Source organism: Rhyacophila brunnea, unplaced genomic scaffold (assembly GCF_057557595.1).
Source record: "Rhyacophila brunnea isolate RB1 unplaced genomic scaffold, BYU_Rbru_1.0 scaffold_105, whole genome shotgun sequence".
In the NCBI taxonomy this organism is placed as follows: Eukaryota; Metazoa; Arthropoda; class Insecta; order Trichoptera; family Rhyacophilidae; genus Rhyacophila; species Rhyacophila brunnea.
This window is the reverse complement of record NW_028232758.1, coordinates 234,978-249,837: the sequence shown is the minus strand read 5'-3', so window position 1 is coordinate 249,837 and position 14,860 is coordinate 234,978. Positions and strand designations below refer to the sequence as shown.

Genomic DNA, 14,860 nt, shown 5'->3' with positions numbered 1-14,860 from the left:
CGATTATATGATAATCTATTACGTTTAATTAAAGATTAATGATTTTTAGAAATAAAACAACATTATATAAATCAGTTGTAAAATAAACTTGATTATTTATGTTTATAGAAGACTTCCGGATGTGAATAATAACTTGTATTATAACTATTATATATATATTTATCAAAAATTCATAAGTTACGTTTAAATTAGATTCAGAAATTGTAAAAAAACAATTTTTATCATTTATACGTTATAGTATATGTAAACAATTTATTAGTCCACCCTTATATAATGCTAAATATTTTATTATTTATTATATGATGACCGTATAAACTCATATAAGTTCACTCGGTAATAGATTAATCGCAAAATTTTAATGAATTTACACATTTTTTTTTGATTAAGGTAACTATGTATGTGTTAAGAGCTTCATTTGGTTTATTATCACTAGAAAGATTTATTTTTATTTTAAATTATGCAAAAATTCATGATATATAACTATAGTCACTTGAAAAAATTTAACTTTAATGAAGAACCCAATAAAAGATTATTTAATAGTTTTGTTTCGAAAAACGGTTTTTTATTATATATTTGTAAAATATATCAGATATTAAAGCGAAAGATTAAGTATAAATTAAAATAATCTACACAGAGTAATAATGTGTCAAGAATTTAAAAAAAATGTTTATTTGTAAAAAAAAATGTTGTAGGTCTTCAAACTTTTTGGTTTTATCAGATTTTATATATTTAAGCTTCACTGGGAATTGAATTAAATCATTGGGTATTGGAACAAAGATTAGTGGGTAAATACTTACATAGCACCTTTTTGCAGCTTTACGGATATTAAATGTCATGACATTTATTTTTCAGAAAATATGCTAGCTGTTATTTTCATATAAAATTCTATCTAAATAACTTGTTAGAATGTTATTTTATTCTTTTTATATATTCTCGAGTGGGTAGCTAAAAATCAATTATTTTTTCAGTAAAACCAAGGAAATTTCATTTTTAGTATCATATGTACTTTCTATATTTATTTATGCTTCTTTTTATGTTTTATATTTATATTACAGGTTAAAAGGTTTTACAATAATTTCATGATCAGGGATTAGAAAATCGTTAAATTTATTGACTATATAATCTCCCATGAAAAAAATTCATCGAGCTTAAAGCAAGAAACATTGATTATAATACACATAGGGTAAACATGAAAACAAAGTATAAATATTAATACGTCCTTATAAATTAGACTAGTTTAAGATTGAAAATTATCTATAAAAAGGGATTATTTACTGCTGTTTAAAAAAATTTATTTCGAAATTTACTTTTTGACTTTATAATATGATTTAATTCTATCCAGCACAAAATTAAAATGAAATAAATACAGAAAAAAACATAAATATAATTTAATCTTAAACAGCTAAAAAAAAATTTATGGATGAATCTCTCATAGCATCTAAAATATTCGCTTGAAAAAAAACTATAGCCGTGTGATAAATTTCTGTTTTTATCATTTAAAGCTTTTTTTTGTGCGAAAAACTGTGTTTGTAATGGGTAGTGAATTTACACATGGAAACAACTGAGATATATTAAAACTATATATTCTAATATCTGATATCTAATTATATGATAATGTTTGTTCTGAATCAATGATCCATGTTATTATAAATCTTATAGATTTATGGAATAACTTGCAAGGGGTTTTTCTTTTGATAAATACTCTTTTTTTCGTGATTATAGGTAGATAATTATACATATTGCCTTTTAAATATAAATTTAAATAAAGGTTAACTATATTAATAAAAAAAAAATATGAGAAATAAAAATATTTAATAAAATATACTTTGATAAAATACACTTCAAATGTTTCAAGTTGTTGTTTATTATGCAATTATTATAAAAGAGACACATCTTATGAATCAGCATTAAAAATCGAAACATGGGTTATTTTAATTTAATAATCAATTTAGAATGAGCAGCGTGGTGTTTTGAAGTAAAAAATTTTGTGGTGAAATATATCAGGCTATTCACTCATATTATACAATTCTATTAGAATTTTTTTTTGGAGAGAAATCATCGACATCGTATGATAAAAAAATAATTTGAATAATACATACATTTTCTTATTTATTTACTATTTGACCATGATATAACAAAGGCAATAGAATTTTTCCATAAAAAATATGTATTCATCGATATTCTATCTACATTCTCGATTTCTTAGATCTTATTTCTGCCGAAATATAAAAATATTGGGATCACTCGGACATTTTTTTTTGAATCTAGATCCTTATTATTAAAAATACCATATCTCTATATAGAAGCCTATGTGATTCCAAACATTCTTTAAATTCATTATGAACAATTGCATCTATATTTCTTTATCATACATAGATAAGCCATGATAAATTGTAAGCAACATTGATTTTAAACTGATTTTTTTAATGTGAGATAAAGATAATCATTCTTTTGCTGATCTCAAACTATTATGATGGAATCTGTTATCATTCATTTTCTGAATATGAATTTAATGACTTCTAACTCATAAATCAATGCACTAAATCGATAGCATATAAATTACACAAATCCCAGATCAAGAATGAATATAAAAAAGGTTTATTTCTTTATTTCCATATCTAAGCATGATTCTTTCATGAAAGAAAATTTATCTGTATTTATCGGTGTTTATATTTAATACTTTTTCATATTTTGCATCCACTTCTGATATATTCTTACATACTTCTCGTTAATCAAATAAAAATTGAGAATGAATTATAAGAAATGTCATATGTAAATTACTAAACACGTAATTAATACCAAATAGCTACAAAGAATGCAGTAAACACTGATAATCTGAACTATTTTATAATTAAGCTTTCATCTTTTAAAAAAATACTTGATTCTGGGGCTGAAAAAATTTGACATGATGCCCACACGCGAATGCAAGTATTAGAGCTATTATTGACAATATCGGATGCTACCCTCATGAAGGTGAACCGATATATGTGCTCAAACTTAAAATTTCCATTCTTTTTCATTAAGAAGAATTTTGATCAGCTAATTACAATGATGTTGTGAATTATGGCACCAAAAATAAGAAATTCATTTAATAACAATTATCTAGACCCCTCAAATATATTAAACAACATCAAAAAAATAGAAGAAACAAAGAAAGAATAATATAAAATCGGATAATAATATACATGAAAATATTGAAAATTAGAACCTTATTACTTTTACAAGGAATCAACTGGATGTTTAACAGTTATTTTTTTCTCTTGTTTACAGTACTCCATGCGGGGGGTACATCAGCAGATGGGTTTGATCATGAAAGTAATAAAGATACAGACCAAGAAAAATCCCCAGAAACATGTAAAACCCCAGAAGAGGCATATGATGATCCGCGCGAAGAGTTTTCTTGTGCAGAAAAAATTCTTTGTGTGCTAGATACATCAAGAAAATACTATTCAGATGTTCAATTTACGCAAGCGAACGAGATAAATATCGGCAACTTTTTGGCTTTAACACGAACTAGCATTAAAAATTCATTTGCGATTGCGAGTTGTCGAAAAGAAAACAACAAAGAAGACATGGCAGTTGGGAAACAAGATTTTGAAACAATAAATTGGCGGGTGCATAATATTTATAGGCGGGAATCACCAGATTATAGATTTAGAATTGAACACGAGAAAAAAATATATGATAGATTATTGAAGAGAAATGTGATGACACATTTGAATTTAGATCTAAGTTTGATTGGAGAAGAAGCATACGCTATATCATGTGAAAGATTTGGTAATAACTTTGAATTATCGCCTGGAGTAAAATATTTTGGTCGAAGTTTTTCTTTAAAGCAACAGGATAGCATTGAAGAAAAAATAGACAGCGGGATAATTTTTTATGATGATTTTTGTTTGAAGTTTTTAAGTTTGAGCACTAAAAATACATATAATGTTTTATTTAGTAAACGCAAAAACTTTCATATCAGAATGAACGAACCCTGTACCGAACCCATTAAATTCATAAACATAACATCGAATACAGTCGTAAATTTTATATTAAAATGTATAATAAAGATTTATCATTCAGATGATGTAAAAGATCAGGAAAAAGAAAAAATTTATTTATACTGCAGAGCCTATGAGTATCCATGTTATTTGGATGCAGATAATGAGCTAGATGCAGATTTTAAGATTATAAGTAGTTTAATTCAAGACAAAAATACCTTCAATCCAGATAAATCTGAACAAAAATTTGATAATAATTGTGAAGAAGGATTGCAAGAAGAAATGAGCATGAATTTTAGCGATTTAAATGCTAAAGACAAAAATGGTACAAAGAGGTATAAAGAAGGTGGAAGTACTGAGAGTGTGGTATGTGTTAAAAAGAATAAATCAGTTGCCGATGAACCAATCTTCTCAGATTTGGACTAGAAACAGCCACTTCTATTAAAAAAAATTTAAAGTAAAAAGTTTTAGATTTAAATGATTAAAAGTATCTATTAGTCTATATTATAGTAAAATAAACAAAATAACTACGTTGTAAAAACGAGAAGGCTAATTCTTAACGTAAATATGTAATATGTAATTAGTTTGCACATGATACTTTATAGCCTAATTAGCTAAAGCGTTTGAATTTTAGAGTGCAGGGGGAAAAAAATTTTCTTCGACAAAAACTTCATTTGATATTATAATCTATTATAAACTGCATATTTTTTTTAATAAGAATGGCCTTTTAAATTCTTCAGTATCATTTATCTCAACACAAATGTATACATTTTATCCTTTGTTCTTCCCTTTATATGAACATATTTTTTGATAAAAGACCACTGTCTTCAATATATTGGTATATTCATTGGTGATTGTATCTTTAAAATATTATTATAATTTATCTAATTATGCCTAGCATATTCTTGGAATATATCTATGTATCCTTCTTTATTAACTAATAATTAGTATTTCTTGCATTTTAGACTCTTTTTTCGTAAAGTCTTGATTTCATCTTCCATTTCGCTTTTGACCTCTTTTTAATATGTTTTTTTAGAGGCAAAAGAAATTCACGCTATGCTCAAAATCTTTTTTTATTCACCCGATCGGCTTTTTATTTATTATAAAATATGTTTGTACTGGGTATGAAAATTTATTTCGTGGAAAGCTTTTATACCATTATTAAATTTTATCTTAATCAATTAATTCACATTTTAAATTTACTGATAACATCACTCGTATGAAAAATTAAACTTTCTGCAAAAAAAAATTCATGTTTTCTATTTTAAATTCTTTTTTTTATGATAATATTGTTATTATGAAAAAATCTAGTTTCGAAGAAAATGAATTTCATCAAAATCATCTTAAATTATATATAAGAATGTTAAAACCTGATAGAATCTGAGCTGTCATTAATATACAAATGCAAGACAAAAATAATCCTATATGTTATAACATGGGACGGTGTGTTGCAGCATATCATAAAAGGTATCTGAAGGAACCAGATGTGATCGAATCAAATATAGGCAAATATACAAACCTTGGGATTGAGAAATTCTTGAATTAATAGATCTCGAAAGGAAAAGAGGTATTGAAGAAGACATGGGAGAGAAGAAGATCCCCGAAAGCATAAAAACTCTGTGCGCGCATGGAATCAGGCAAGTTGTGCTTGAGAACAAAAACTAAAATGATAACCATAAATTCAGCCTATAAAAAAAATATCTTTTGAATATTTAAACCCTACAAACGAAAAATTAATCTTTTTAACCATAAATATAAGGTCCTTTAAGTGCACATAAACAGATAAAAATCTTATTTATGATATGTTAATGAATGAAATAAATGATCAGAAATAAAGTTGTGTTTTAAATACTTTAGATAAAGGACTATTTATGAAGTAAAGCCCACTTTAATTATACTCATAAAATAGATATAGTTTTGTATAATCAAAATACAAGTGTTTTATGAATACATAAGCCATTTCTATTGGTACTAAGCACTTGATTTCAATTAAATTTATGATTCTAGAAGTCTCATTTGTGTTGGGAATATGTATTGTGACGAATTTTGCACCTTTATAATAGTCGTAATTATTTTTTTAATTTAAATTTGCGAATTTTTTATTGAACTCCTGTGTAGTATATGTTCACAGATGATGCAGAATTTAAATGATGAAACATGAATTTTTTTTATCATTACGTTTGGATTTAAGAAACTAAAAGAATAAATTCCCCATACCTTAGATTTATTTCATGGTAAAATACCTTTTCATGTTCCAGTCGTAGCTTTATAACTTCCTCTAAGATACTTCAAGCGGCATTTAATCAATTGAAAGCATGATAAACTTTACCCCCTTCACATTTTTCTATTATGAAATCGAAAAAATTAAATTAGTTATGGAAAAATCGTAAAAAAAATTTATTTCGAAATCATGATAAATAAATAAGACATATTGTCCCTTTTGAAAATAAAAAATGCTATAAATTTTTTAAAAGTAAAAATACAAGTAAATGTTTAAAAAAGCGCATATCCTTTTGGATATCGAATAAAAAAACAAGCTTAATATTCAGAAGAAAATAATAATTATAGATGAAATGCTTCAATTGAAAAGAGGTACAGTTTGTGAAATCTCAAATACTAACATAGATATTATAACGTAAGATCTTTTTATATCATTAAATGGTGTTTTATTCATGTTTTTTGTGCCCTTTCAAGAAGTGAAATATCGATACTTAAGATTTTTGTTGCTTAAATAATACGAATCAAAAATTTCATACTTGTTATACATAAAAAGGAAAGCAAAAAACCACTAACATAGGGTAAAGTGGCTGACATTAATATTAAAGAGTAGTATTTAATCTTGAGAAATAAAATACAAATGAAGACATAAATATGTGATAATGTTCGTATTCACCATTGTAAAAGTGAAATTACTAAGTTTATGCTATATTGATATGAAAAACTGTCAAAGAGTTGCAAATTCGATATAAAAAGGCAGTCATATATTTACATAAATATCAAAAGCCATGAGAGGAATTTGTGTGGTGTTATATGCGTCTGAATTTTTAGATAATCATCTTTAAACCTATAGATTTCCTTACTTGATTGCATATAAGAACATAGGAAAGCATAGATCTATATATTATGTGTATCAAGCAACATTCATTTTTTGACGAGTCATTGATTTTGTATCATAATTTTTTTGTACATTAATCAGATTATATCATGTCTTTTGACTGGAATTTTATAGTAGTTAAAAAAAATCAAAATATAAAATCTCGAAAATAAATATATTTGTTTTAAGAGAAACAATGGCGGATTTTAATGACGAATATTGAACCTCTAGTTCAAAAATTTACCTGCTTTGATAATGTATATGATGTTTATATTCAACAATTTATATATTATATTAAAACTATAATTTTAGAAATAATTTATCCCAGAGTTACGCCCAAATGTATGTGATTTCATGATGAAAAATATCATAAAATAAACAATAATCATTGCTTAAAATCGTATTTAGAGAATCACTCTGATTTTTGGAAAATAAAAAAATATTTTTCTTGCTGCTGCATTTGTCATATATTGATGGTTGAATATATAAATTAACAACAAATATATTGAAAAAACTCTGGATTATTTTAAATGATCTAAAATGTTTAACTTGATGCAAAGAAGTTCTTTTACACATAATTTAACAGTTGAAATCCGGGAAAAAGTCGGTTTTTTTGCACAATATGGTGAGTTTCAAAATTTTAATTATAAAATCTAATAACTTGTAAATAAAAAATCATATTTTTAGTCTTCTTTTACAGCATTACGTAAGCAAAAATAAAAAATAAATTAAAATTTTTTTTTTACACAACAGAATTAAATTTCTAACTCTTAGTAAACTTAATTTAAAAAATACATTATTAATCAAAATCAAAATAAATATATCGATTCCGTTCAATAGAAACATTCGATGCATTAAGTATACAACGAAACCCCGCTAGATATAAACGTTATATATGTAAAACCATTTAATTTTTTTCTTTATGATTTACGGGTGAAAAAAAATGATTTAATGAAGTTCTATTAAAACTGGTTTTTTGTTTAGTGGCAAGATAGGCGGCGTTTTAATGGTTGGCCGAGTGTTTCTCCCCCCATTCTATAAAATTTGCATTACTTAAATAAGAAAATCAACGAAGAAACATTCAAAAATCAGAAAATTATAATTAATATCAAATAAAAAATTCCGATAAAAATATAAATTTGTGTATATGCTGTTTAATTTTATCAGTAGTGTGTTTAAATGACCTGCATTGTTTAGAAAGATGCATAGTAAAAGCAGCATACGGTTTTAGCATATTACTTTCGTATTATATAGTAGATTCTTGTGATATTTCCTCCTTATTAATATTTTCAGAAATAACAAAGGGTTTTGTCCCCGATAACTACGGGCGATTAGCAGTGTCGGGTAAAATACAGTAAGTGAATCAGTTAAGCAACTTTACCATGTTATTAGCGATCATTCACAACATAAAGATGAAAAAATAAACTAATCTAAAGCAAACTAAAAACATATTTATAAAAGCTGGAGTTTAATCATGCAATCGTTGAAAATAATGATCAAACAAAAAAAAATTACTGTTACTTCTACAATTAAATTTATTATAAAAAATGGTAAATCATTCAATTTTACTTCGGAAAAATATTTGCTATACATAAAAAATTTTTAAAAGCGATCAAAAATGATAGATCAAGGGAAAAAATTATTTTATTATATTACGTAATAACAAAAAACGTATAATAGCTGTTTTTTGCGCTAATTAGTAGCTTAGAACTAAAAATCCAATTCAAAAATAATATATAAAATGAAAACACCACAATACGTCTTTAAAACTAAAAATTGGATAAAAAAATGGAATTTATGATATGTAAATCTACATGTAACTATTGATTGTCTGTTACGAAGCAAAAAAGAATAAAAACTTCTAAGCCAATTTCGAAAATTAAAAATATGCTTATGATTTTAATATATATTTAAGATATATAAAGTCTACTATATTATGCTAATTTATTTTTAATTCTGCACAAATTTTTTTTTTAAAAATCACAATTCTTTTCATTTATTTTTTTTCGAACTTGACGAGTTATTCTCCGTGTTTACACTTAATTATAGCCAAAAATTAATATTGTGATTTTTAGCATATTATATATATTTTTTTTATATCAATATTAAATATAAGAGCTAAATATTTTTTTTGTGTCCTCGTAAATAGAGAAATTTGATATTAATTATATTTTATTAAAACGTATTCGAACGCTCAAGAGTCTTAAAAATAAATGAAATTCTTATTTTTTCGCCAATTTTTTCATACTACAAATAAAAATCGAAAAATTCGGATATTTTAAATAATATACACCAAAGAAAATGCGATTAATTACGATAATATAAATGCAAATGATTCATTTATAATTAATAAAATGTATATTTTAAATTCTTTGATTTGTCGCTTCATTAAATGATTCATGATGATTTAGAGATGGATTTTAGAACGCTTTATATATTTTTTTAGAACTGTATAAAGTAACTTAGTTTCTTCTCGAGATAATCTGTGATGAAAACAAACTTCTGTAATTTATTTTTCTAGAAATATTATGAGCGGCATTATTCAAAATGTTAATGAAAATTTTGGTTTATTCATTGATTAATTTTATGGTTTATATTATTTCTAAGATAAGTTTGAACTATCTTCTAAAATATGCTTCACTTATAATCATAAATTCGATGAATTCCTATAGAAACCTTAATTTTGGATTTAAATACCTTTTCCCCGCAAATTTAATCATTTATTATTTATATACTTAAAACTCTCTATATCACACATAATTTATTTGTTATCCTTCTTTTTAAATTATATGTTAAAATACATCATACATTTTAATTATTACGTTTAGTGAGCCAAAACAGATGCGCTATTATGTTTCTTTTTAATCTGAAAATAATTTTCGATCTGTTTCATTTTATTCTGTGTGTATTTTTTGACGTTCTTACAATGAAGAAATACAAAAGGATACTAATTTCTATATAAGATATTTATACTGTATTTGTTTGAATTACGATTTAAGACATAAAATATGGAAAATAAATATAATTTCATACATTTCTTGCATTATAGACCAATATAAAGTTATAAGAGAAATTAAGATATATTGTTAAAAATAATTAAACATGCTTCGTATCATTGCATGTATATTAACAATATATGGCAAAACAGCCTGTCAATATAATTGATGTTTTGATATGATCGCGGCTTAAATTTAAGCTATAGAACCCAGGAAACCTCTTAAACTAATAGGTCTTGAAAAAGGGGATGATATACACGAAGAAATGAGGGGAGAAAAATTGAAACAGCAATACAAGGTGTGTTAAAAGAAACATATAAAATTTTACCATAAGACAAAATATTCGATGTACAATAGAAAATTTAACTTTAAATAAAAAGGGTTTTAAATTTTTAGAATATATATAAAACATAAATCAAAAATAAAAAGAAAGCAAAAAATAACTATAATAAATCTGAAAATATATTTAAAATTATTTTACATGGAAATCGTAGAAAAAAAGCTTGTAATCACTGGTAAATTGTTAAATACATTGGTGGAATACAACAATAATCAATGAATCTAAATTTTAAAAAGATTTTTATGGTAAAAATAGCATTTAAATCCAAATTAATTCTGCTTAAAAAAATGTTGTAAAATATATGTTGAAAATTTGATTTTTATTTTTTATTTTTTAAATAAAAAAATGCACTTAAAATAGCTTACTGAACTTTTCCAGCATTATAATGTAACTTAAAAATATATTAGTTCAAATATTAGCTTAAAGCTATAGCATGTTGTAAGAAGTAAATATGTATTGAGGTAAAAAATCCAGACTAATTTTGATTTTAACATATACATAGTAACAAAAATTACACGATATATTGTATATTAAGTGTTTGACTCATTAAGAGCGACAAGAATATGTACACAAATATACCTTAGCGCAACATATTTGATAAATTTCACAAGAAACAAACTATGTAAGAAAAAAAACTGATAAAGAATAAATATGGAAGAAAATTCTCTTTTTTTGCAACTGAAATCTATGATCTGTTTGATAAACCAAAAAATTCAAAAAAAGATTTCTGTGATACGATTAAGTAAACATAAAAAAAATACGCGAGTTTACGGCATGATCAAAACATAAAGCTATGATCATAATATTATATGTAAGAATTCGGAAAATGTACAAGTTTATATAATGTAAATTGGAATCACAATTTATAAGTAAATAAAGTTTCTGTTAAAAATTTGCAAGTTTGACCTAATTTTTCTAATATAAAAAGAAAATTGTACTAAAAATAAAACCTTGTGCAGGTTGTCTTAATTTATAAAAATTATTGTTCATTTATTTAATGCTGAATTAGATCACAAATCAATTTAATTTTTGTTGTAAATAAAACTCTTATTATATTGCATAAAAATTCTTATTTTAAAGAAATCCGAATTAATTTATTTTCGCGATCTTTTGCTATTTATGGTATGTAAATCGCCCCTTTTCATAATATGTAACATCAGAAAAATTTATTTTGGTTGAAAATACATTTTAATCACAGAATTCTTCATTAATAAAAACAATATGGCTTATTTTCTTCTTTCATACGAATAACTAAATATATTAATAATGAATTTTTAATCAGTTCAAATTTAATTTCCAATAAAATATATTAATATAAGGCAAAAAAAGTAAAAACTGAAATCCATTGACAGAAGAAAAACAATAGGGGGAAATTTTTACGACGTTTGAACTTTGTCTGTGTAAATATCAGCAGGGATTATTTGAGTTTGTATGATTTATATCTTTGATAAATTAATACTGAAAAAAAAATATATTTCGCGATTTTTAACATGATAATATTTATCACAGCTTGTTTGTATTCTATTAACTGAACTTTGATATGTATTTATATTTTTTTTAAAACCAATAAAGTTTTATTGCAATTAAATGCCTAAAAATTTATTATTAGAAAATTAAAGATATACTCATATGAATTTAAGTGTATAATGTTGATTACGTTTGTTATTTTCTGCATACTGCATGGTTTTAAACTCTTAACATTACCCCAAATTAGATGCATTTTAATTAAATTGTATTGGCAATATTTCGATAAGGCATTGATTAATCATTTAATTTTGATTCTAGAAAAAAAATCGGCTTATTGTATTTATTCTAAAACATCTTGTATGAAATTAAATCCCACTTTTTATAAATACAATTCCCTTTTGTTTTTGTTTTAAAATACATAAAATCACTGAAATAAACAGAATAATACAATCTCTCACAATCGCAATTAGAAAATTAAAAGCAATATATTTTTATGATCTTGTAATGTTTATCGATTGGATTTAAAGAGTATAATTTAGATCATAAACAGAATAACATTAACTAAACCAAATCTTACTTGTTTTATTTAAATAATTCAGATATTTATGTACACTTAAAACATGTTTATTTTTTTAAAAAAATTAGATTTGGGGTTCGTATCTTAGATATAGCTGGTATATATAATGTACAATTTTCTATTTATATTCTTTACTTCTAAGTGTATATAAAAAATAAATAACTATAATGAAGAATTTTCTCGCTATAATCGATAAATATAAATTATGTTCCCGATAGTCAATTTTTTAGAACTACATAAACATAAAAAATAGCTTAAACCATGAAAAAATTTACATTTTCCCGGTGATAAAGAAATATAAATGCTATTAAAAAAATAAATTTATATCAATCATATAAATATAATACATATGGCATAAATTTATAAATAAATCCTCGTAAATAAACCTTTACTCCAATTAAAATACGAAAGAAATTGTGTAGTAATTATATTTGAAACCGATATATTAATAGTTTTTTTTAATTAGATGGAATCAAAAAAACGGAGATGAAAGTACGCCATAATAATTAGCAAACGCCAGTTAATAATATAAATGATCAATTTTTCACAAATACAATCAAAATAATTGAATATAATTGTAAAATAGATACGTTTTTGACCAATGTTCATAAAATTCTGAAAAAAGCAAAGATAAATAAATTTCTAAATTGAGATTCATTTTTAGATAATCTTCCATGATACATGATTTCACAATTATAAGTGCAAATCAAACTCATAGAATTTAAAGCCATTTTTTTTATTAAAATTATGATAAAATCTTGGCTAGGATTGATAAAAATGTATAAAAAGGGATGATATCAAATGCATGATAACCTATTGTCTATGGTAATATTTATGTACTTGGTGCAGGTATTGATCTTTTTTTTCTTTTGAAACTCTTTTAACCATATTTATTTTAATCATAACTAGATGTCTATTATGATCGACATAGATAAAAATCTAGTAATATATACGGCTTAGATAAATTGATAAGTGTTTAATATTAATCTTTAATCGGTTGTTATTTTAGCTGTAGACGATATAAAGACAGTGATAGTAAAAGAAGAAAATTAACAAAGTCGGTATTTTAGCTCAAATTTATATAAAAAAGACCAAAATTACAATTTTAATTAGCCCAACGTCGTTATTTATGTGAAAATTACTGAAATTGCCTCATACACAAAAATTCAAACCATGATGTTTTGGGATAAAAAATTCGGAATACGATGTAAAAGGCATCATGTTTGCTGGTTTATGAACATCAATTATATTTTAGCTAGAAAAGGCATCATTTTCCTGATTATATTTCAATTTAAACATTGATGTATTTTCTATTTTAATTGCTTCATTCATACAAATTAAAATTTAAAATCAAAACACAAAAGATAGAACAAATTCAATTTGTGTACAATATAAGATATTGAGTCTCGTACTTAACTTTTAAATTATTATCTTAAAAAGCTCTATTGCTATAATTTATGATAAATTAAAATCCTAAATCCATCTTGAAAGCGAATTTATTTCTTGGAAGATAAAATATATAAATGATTCTTAATTTGCTAATAAATATATCATTAACTATTACTTGGATTTTAATTGACCATTGATAAATATTTTAAAGATTATGAGGCTGAAATAAGCATCAAGCAAATTTGTTCTATCATGTAATCAAAATTTACATTTAAAAAACTCAAACTAACGTAAAAATGAATTAAAAGCAATTTGTACTGACTACTTTTGGTTTATGTGGTAATATTACTTTCACGATATTAACCAAGAAGTTACTTAAGCTTTAGAGAAAAAGCATTTTGCATCAGGAATTTTAACTGTAACGAATTACCTAAACCACTCTAATACTCATGGTCAATTTAAGCATATTAATTCAATTTCATATTTCTTAAATTGCAATGGTAAAACCATAAAAAAAATATGTGTCGCCTCGGGATTGAACCGAGGACCTTACGCGTGTTAGGCATACGTGATAACCACTACACTAGCGACACTTGTGAAATCGATTTTACAGAATCATTATAAAGGTTTAAGAATAAATTTCAAAATAATTTACTTCTTTATAGATTAATTCGATTTAAAATGCAGAACACGAAAAGTACTATAAGTCATAACATGGGATGTTGTGGTTACAAATACCATAAGTAATATATTAATAAGTTAGGAATACTAACCGAAGAGGAAGCATATACATACACAAACATTAGGATAAGAAAAACGATTGAACATATAAGTCTTGAAATGGGTGGATGCATTCATAAAGATTGTAAGGATGATGAGGTCGAAAGAAGTTTCCACCAAATATGTTATAAAGAATTATAAACGTTTTTTTGAATAAGATTAAATAGCTAAAAATCAAATCTACCCATAAACATGTAAAATATATATTTGATTTTCAACCGATTAAAT

General features: G+C 24.4%; 1 non-coding gene across 1 annotated transcript; it reads right to left on the bottom strand.

Annotated features, from left to right (window-relative positions):
* Window positions 1-14,372: 14,372 nt before the first annotated feature.
* TRNAV-AAC (transfer RNA valine (anticodon AAC)) lies at window positions 14,373-14,445 on the bottom strand. The gene has a single exon. It is a non-coding gene; the product is annotated as a tRNA-Val (tRNA).
* Window positions 14,446-14,860: the final 415 nt, after the last annotated feature.